A 7,499-nucleotide genomic window follows, 5' to 3' on the forward strand; every position below is an offset into this window, starting at 1 on the left:
CTTGTTAAAATTGCATTACATGTTGTGTGTGTTTGTTTGGTTGATTGATTGATGTGGATGGGGACTTAGCTTTAATTAACCTGACCAAGCCTATCATTAGGGGAGAATTTGGTCAAGATCTGAAGGAAGGATGCAAAGAGAACCTAAGGCTGACACTCAAGCTAGTAGCTCCAATTCCAAGCCCATCACTTCCATTACGGTACTGAAGCCCGTAAGCGTAGAAGGTACTTCATTGCTGCAATATCACAATCCCATTTTCGACCTATAATACAGTTCAAGCCACAAGAAGTCTGAACCTCCCAACACTATGGCAGAAGAAGGGGAACATCCAAACACCTAGGAACCCATGAACACTCAAAAGCTACCCAACACCATGGTAGCTAGTCAAATCCAGGACATCAACCGTATGGTGCAACAATTTCAGAATCTGAAGAGTAACCAAGAGGAGAACAAGGATGACCATAATCCTCCAACTATGGAAAGTGAGAAGAAGATCAACGAAAGAATGAACAAAATGGAGGAGATGATTAGAAGAGCTCGTAAGATTGAAGACCTTATGGACTACGATTCCCTCTCACTTTTCCCTGAAGTGAGACTGCCTCCCAAGTTCAAGATGCCAACCTTGGACAAGTTTGATGGGACTGGTTGCCCAAAGTCCCATCTAAAGATGTATATAAGGGCTATGCAGCCCCTAGGTGCAATTGAAGAAGTACTTGCTCAAATGTTCCAAAACACGCCGACTGGAGCCATTCTTAAGTGGTTCCTCAACCTGGATGACGCTAGAACAAGAAGTTGGGAGGACATCTACCGAGAGTTTCACAAGCAATACAAGTATAATATAGAAGTGGACATAACAAGGAGAGATCTCGAGACCACTAAGCAAGAGCCGAAAGAATCCTTCTCTACTTTCATTACCAAGTGGAGAGCCAAGGCAACAAAGGTATAGGCCAAGTGAAGAACAGTTAGCTATGGTTGTAAAGAATTTATTACCTGTATACCGTAAGTACTTGTTTACACAATACTTTCTCAATTTTAAAGCTTTGATTATTGCTAGAACCCAAATTGAGGATGCAATAAACAATGGCACTATAAAGAATGATGACCCACTGAGGTTTAAAAAGAATGTAGGATCTAATTCTAAGACTACAAAAATTTCTAATATCCATAAAAATGATCCTTATCAACTGATTGCACCCATTGCACCTGTGTAAGTATCACAAGGACCTAGACCTAGGAGGGAATTCCATGAGTTGTATATGCCTATAAGCCAAGTGTTTGACAAGCTAAAAGTAAAAGGGTTATTGAAACCCTTAGACCCAAGACCAATTCCAAATCCCTTACCCTCAAGATTTGATGTAAATAAAAGATGTGCTTACCACTAAAGCCCTGGCCATGATATTGACAATTGTTTTGGCCTTCATCATGCAATTCAAAACCTAATAGACAACAAGGTGATTGCGCTGCTTACAAGGCCTAGCATCACTAATAATCCCTTGCCCAATCACAATTTTTGGAAAAAAACCAAGGATTACTTGCCTAATGACTGAAGAAGAAAGTAAAGAAGACCCATCTGACCTGATCTATGACCTGCCCGAATGTTTTATGATGACATGGGAAGAACTAATGGATAAGACATTCGCCACCACCACAGGATATGATATATGGAATGAAGAAGTACTAGAAACCAAAAATTACTCAACATCCACAAATGGGGGGAGACACTTCAAACCCCAATCAAATAACCCAATACCTACAAATGGGGGGAAACACTTCAAACCCCAATCAAACTACCAAGCACCTATAAATGGGGAGAGACACTTCGAACCCCAATTAGGGAACCTAACATCCACAAATGGGGGGAGACACTTCAAACCCCAAGATACCGATCTTAATAACCCAACAAAAATTGCCCACATCATAAGGGGGGAAGACACTTCAAACCCCCACATTTGGAGACAGACAGCCCGGTAGAAGCCTTGAATAAATCTACCCAACAAACACCTACCGAAGAAGATGAGGTCCTCAAGCAATTACAAAAGACACAAGCCAACATATCCTTATGGGGTTTACTCATGGCCTCATACAAACACCGTCAAAACCTGGTAGACCTTATCAACCAGATCCAAGTCCCTACAACCACAACTTCCCAAGATCTAAATGCTATGATTGGGTCCATAAATAGAGAACTCACTATTTCCTATTCTAACAAAGATCTGAATAAGAAGGGGAAGCACCACAATAACCCATTGCACATCACTGTAGATGCTAAGGGGAAGAGGATACCGATGATCTTGATAGATGATGGAAGTGCAATAAACATGTGTCCTTTGAAGACTGCAATTTGCTTGGGTCTAAGCATCAAAGACTTTGTGCCTACTGATAAGCATGTGAGGGCATACAACAACAGTAGAAGAGAGGTCTTGGGAACCATAACATTAGAGATCACTATAAGACCGATGGTCAAAAAGGTGGAATTTCAAGTCCTTAACATAGCCTCATGCTTCAATATGTTCCTTAGGCGACCATGGATCCATGACGCAGAGGCCGTACCTTCCGCCCTATACCAAAATGTTCAGTTTCCACAGAATGAGCTATTGTGACTATATATAGTGATACTTTGACAGTGCCGAAGCCTATTACCGGTATTGATTATGAGAAAGAGCCATTGACCTTGGATGGCTTTGAGATTGAGAGTTCTGGCTTTGAAATGAGAGAAAAAGAAGTGCAGAAGATCCCGATGGACTTTGCTCCCTATAGCAACAACAATGTGGTAGCAATGATGAGAAAAATGAACTATCTTCCGGGGATGAACTTGGGGAAAACTATGAAGAATCCTACTGTTCAAGTCTCGATGATTCCTACAACCATACCACTTTTTGGGCTAGGCTATAAGCCTACTAATGATGACTTGTTAGAGATGGAGATGAGAAAGATGGCCCGAGCCAAAGCTAAAGCAAAGGGACTTCCTTGTCCCCCAGAACCCCTAAAGCCTTATACTCCTACATTGAACGGGAAGTTTGTCAAAAGCTGGAGAAAGTAAACGCTATTGAGGATTCCCTAAACTGAGATTTGATCCTGTGACAAGGGCAATGGTGCCTGGGTTCAAGATACTGCTTGACTACAACAACAAGGTTCCAGAATTGAAGAAAGAAGATACAACCTAGGTTCCTACTTATTGGGTTGATTACATGGACTTTGATGCCATGACTACACTCCTTGGAGATGCCATTTGTAATTTGGAAAAAGAAGAGTACTGGGAGGCTTGCCAGCATGCATTAAAGAGCTCGTATGAACTAAGAGCCAATGATGAAGATAAAGAAGGGGGAGTAGCCCCTAGTGATGATGATGAAGTGATGCCGAGAGTGACAATAGTAGTGACAGTAGCAACAATGATAATGGACATGATGATGATAACAGTAACACCGACAGTGAAAGCAACAGCAGCAAAGATTATGATAGCCAATACACTAGCAATGACTAGAGTGAACCCCCTAGTGATAGAGAAGATGAAGACGCAAATCTTTACTATGAAGAATATGATGATGATGTGGACTATTATGATGAAGATATTGAAGATGATGCCGAAGCTAACAAGTGGAGTGACACTAATAGTGACCAATACAGGCTAATAAATGTATTAAAAGATGCAAGAGAAGAGGTTGGATAACCCAATGATGTGGACTATGATGATTACCCATATGAGCATCCCTCAGATTGGAGCTATATCACTGATGTTAGCTCAAGGTCTAGTCCTCGATATGACAAGCATGGAAGAGAGATTCTAGAATTGGGGTCATATTACGATTCAGAACCTGGCTCATTGACCCCACATACTGAAGAGGAAGATGATATAGGTGCCAGGTTGGCCGCCCTAGACCAAAAACTGATGGTCCACAGTCTCAGAATCCTAACACTTGAGAATGCTAAACATAATAATGAGAGGGTGGAAGGAGGCAAGTTAGAACATCTCCCTCAACACACCTACTTGGGCAACAAAGGGAAGCACGATTTGTTTGATGAGTGGATGGATAGCATAAAGCGCCTGGATGCTTTTATGACCGACAAGCCTACAGACATGGAAATTAATGAAGAAGCCACAGATTATATGGATGAAAATCCCGCAGTACTGATGCTGAGGGAAGAAGGAACTTACTGAGAGCCACCTGCCATTGTTGAAGCCACGACTAAATTAAAGAACTAGGCATGGGAGGGAGCCGCCCACCCCATGAAGGACTTTGTGTTAATCACTCTTGCCAAGAAGATCAAGACCGTCGAGCCAGTCACCCCTGCCAAGAACATTGTTTCTATCCCTATTAAGTATATTTCTACTAGTATTTCTATTCCTATTAAGTCTGTTTGTCACAGTTTTCCAGTTGAGGCTGGTTTAGTTAAGTCTATTTAGTCTGTTGAGAACTCTTTTCCTTATAATATGATTTCTGATTCTACTTATTTGTTGGCTTTGAATGTTTTTATTTATGAAATTGGTAAAGAAACTCTTAATAATAAGGAATTAAAACAAGGACACCTAGAACCCATAAAAGAAGAAACCCAACCCATTAACCTAGGAACTAATGATGAGCCCAAAATGATACAAGTGGGCAATACCCTAACCGTTTTAGAGAAATTTGCATTGGTGGCACTCCTAAAAGAATTCAAAGAGGTCTTTGTGTGGTCATACAAAGGCATGCCTGGGATTGATACAGATATAGTACAGCACTGCAATCCAACAAATCCAACCATGAAGCCGGTCAAGTAGAAGTTGAGAAGGATGAAGCCAAAGTGGACTCTTAAGATCAAAGAAAAGGTTGAGAAACAGTACAATGCAGGATTCCTAAGGGTGGTCAATTACCCAGAATGGTTAGCTAATGTGGTTCCGATACCAAAGAAGGATGGAAAGGTCAGAATGTGTGTAGACTTTCGAGATCTGAATAAGGCCAACCCAAAAGATGACTTTCCTTTGCCTCACATTGATATCCTGGTTAACAACACAACAGGTCATGCTTTGCTATCATTTATGGATGGATTTTCAGGGTACAATTAGATTAAGATGGCTCCAGAAGTTATGGAGAAAACCTTCTTTATTACTCCGTGGGGACATATTGCTACAAGGTCATGTCATTTGGCCTTAAAAATGTTGGTGCTACTTACCAACAGGCAGCCACCACTTTGCTACATGATTTGATCCACAAAGAAGTAGAGGTTTATGTTGATGATATGATAGTCAAGTCCAAGGGCCATGAAGGGCATATACCGGCTTTAAGGAAGTTTTTTGAAAGAATCCGATTCTACAAGTTACGATTGAATCCAAAGAAGTGCACTTTCAAAGTAACATCCGGAAAGCTATTGGGGTTTATTGTAAGCCAAAGGGGAATAGAAGTTGATCTTAAGAAAATCAAGGCAATTGTAGGAATGAAGCCTCCAAGAACTGAAAAGGAGATCTGAGGATTTCTAGGGAGGACAGTATTGGAAAGTGAAATCCCTGAAGCAAATTAGTTGCAAAGCAGATATTACCAATTGTGCATGCTAGATGAAAAGAGACTTAAGGCCTTGTATCATATTCAAGGTTACACAAGGAAGCTTAGGAAAGCTTTTGACAAGAAAGTAAGAACTAGAGATTTGAAGTTGGGGGATTTAGTGTTGAAAGAAATCCAAGCCCCGATTCAAGTTGAAAATGGGAAGTTCAAGCAAAATTGGGCAGGGCCATACATTATCAAGCAAATATACTCTGGGGGAGCAGTAAGGTTGATGGATTTAGATGCAAATCCTTTCACTGAGCCAACCAACATGGATCAATTGAAGAAATACCTCGTCTAAGGTGGTAGTATGAAAGCACCACATCTGAAGTGGTTGTAAATTATGTTATTTCCCTTCCTAGGCTTTTGCAACCAAAAAAAAAGGGTAGGTTGAAAATCCGAAAGGGCAATCTATGCAAAAGGAGAGTAAAAAAAGAGAGTGAGAGAGCCTGCTAGGCTAAAAACCCGAAACGGCGGCCTATGCAAAAATTAAGGCAAATAAAAATTCAATGAACTACGTGATGACCTAATCCTTCTAGAAAGGGGATACATAGGCAACCATGCATTGGTTCGGTCACAACATTCCCAAAACCACCATTGGCCCATCAAGCAAAAAAAAGAATTCCAAAATTCAACCATTCCATTAAACCATGTCATTACACAAATCCAAAAAACCAATCCATAAAAGAAAACCAAACTTCAAGAACCCAAACTCTAAACCAAACCCCAAAAACCTACACCTTAAATAGAATCCTAAACTTGCAAGTCCTAAATAATTCCTAAACATAAGAGTTTTTACATCAACTTCTAAATATACATGTTCAAAGCCAAAAATAAGAAGGGCACTTTGTCTTCAGTCTTTTCTCTTTAGGTTGATCATTGATTTCCACTATGCTGGTACTTTGTCATCCTTGTCCCTTCTTTTAAATTCATAGTTGTCATCATCCTATCTTTCCCGAAAATCTTTGAGAAACTGCTTTCTCATAGCAACCATCTCAGTTTCCTTGTCAGCAATCTTGTCCACCAATCAGTTAGAGTATTCTATAGTCATCCTATGAAAGTGAACCTTAACAAAAGACTGGTCCACTCAGTCAGCCATCTCCAAGCCCAATAGCATGCTCCTTATAGAAGTAGGATTTGTGAACACAGGAGTGAAAGGTCTTCTTCTTTTTCCACCGAGCATTCCTTGCTCATATTGGAACTGCCTCAAGAGTCTATATGCCTTGTAAAAAGTTGCCCTCTGCAATCCAACAATGAAGATGTGATTTGATCCTGGAGACCGCAATAGAAGGGGTGGGCACTTCCACCAATAACAGTTCCATCAGATGAAGGCACTGGATTTCTTGTTCAAAACTTTCACCTAGTCACTTTCAGTTTGGCACTTAGTTTTGATGAGAGTCTTGCTAAGAAAACTGATAGGACCATAATTACTAGCTATAGGCCTGGCAATCATATCTAGTTGCTCCATCAGCCATATTTGCAAAGGTAAGAGACTCCCAAGAAATTTTTGAGACTCTCCACCATGAAATACAGTGTTCAATCCCAGAAGAGTTTCTGCCAAGATCAAAGAAACAAGATTGTCACCATCCTTAATTTGACTCACCACACTTATGGCTCAAGCATCCGTAAAACCGTGTCTTCTAGAGCAAAGAAAAATGTCTCCCACAAAGCATAAGGCCAAGCCAAAAATTTTTGCATATTGTTGGTCACTCCATAAATGCATTTGTTAATCAGCCAGGAAACAATTGCACGAAGATTCACCATATGTCCTTCAACCATACTACTAGTGATGGAAGTAGGAAGACTGAGAACATCAGACAAAGACTTCCTATGCCTGGGATCACAAGAAACCGCTACAGATTTTTTGCATGGATCATAGCCCAAGATAGAGAAAAATTCTTCTATTGTGGGACAGAGTTCAGTAGTTTTAAACCAAAACACGTGATCTTCGAGATCCCAGAATTTCACAGCAACACGAAGGAAATC

The sequence above is a fragment of the Quercus lobata genome, chromosome 7 (assembly GCF_001633185.2).
Source record: "Quercus lobata isolate SW786 chromosome 7, ValleyOak3.0 Primary Assembly, whole genome shotgun sequence".
Lineage (NCBI taxonomy): Eukaryota > Viridiplantae > Streptophyta > Magnoliopsida > Fagales > Fagaceae > Quercus > Quercus lobata.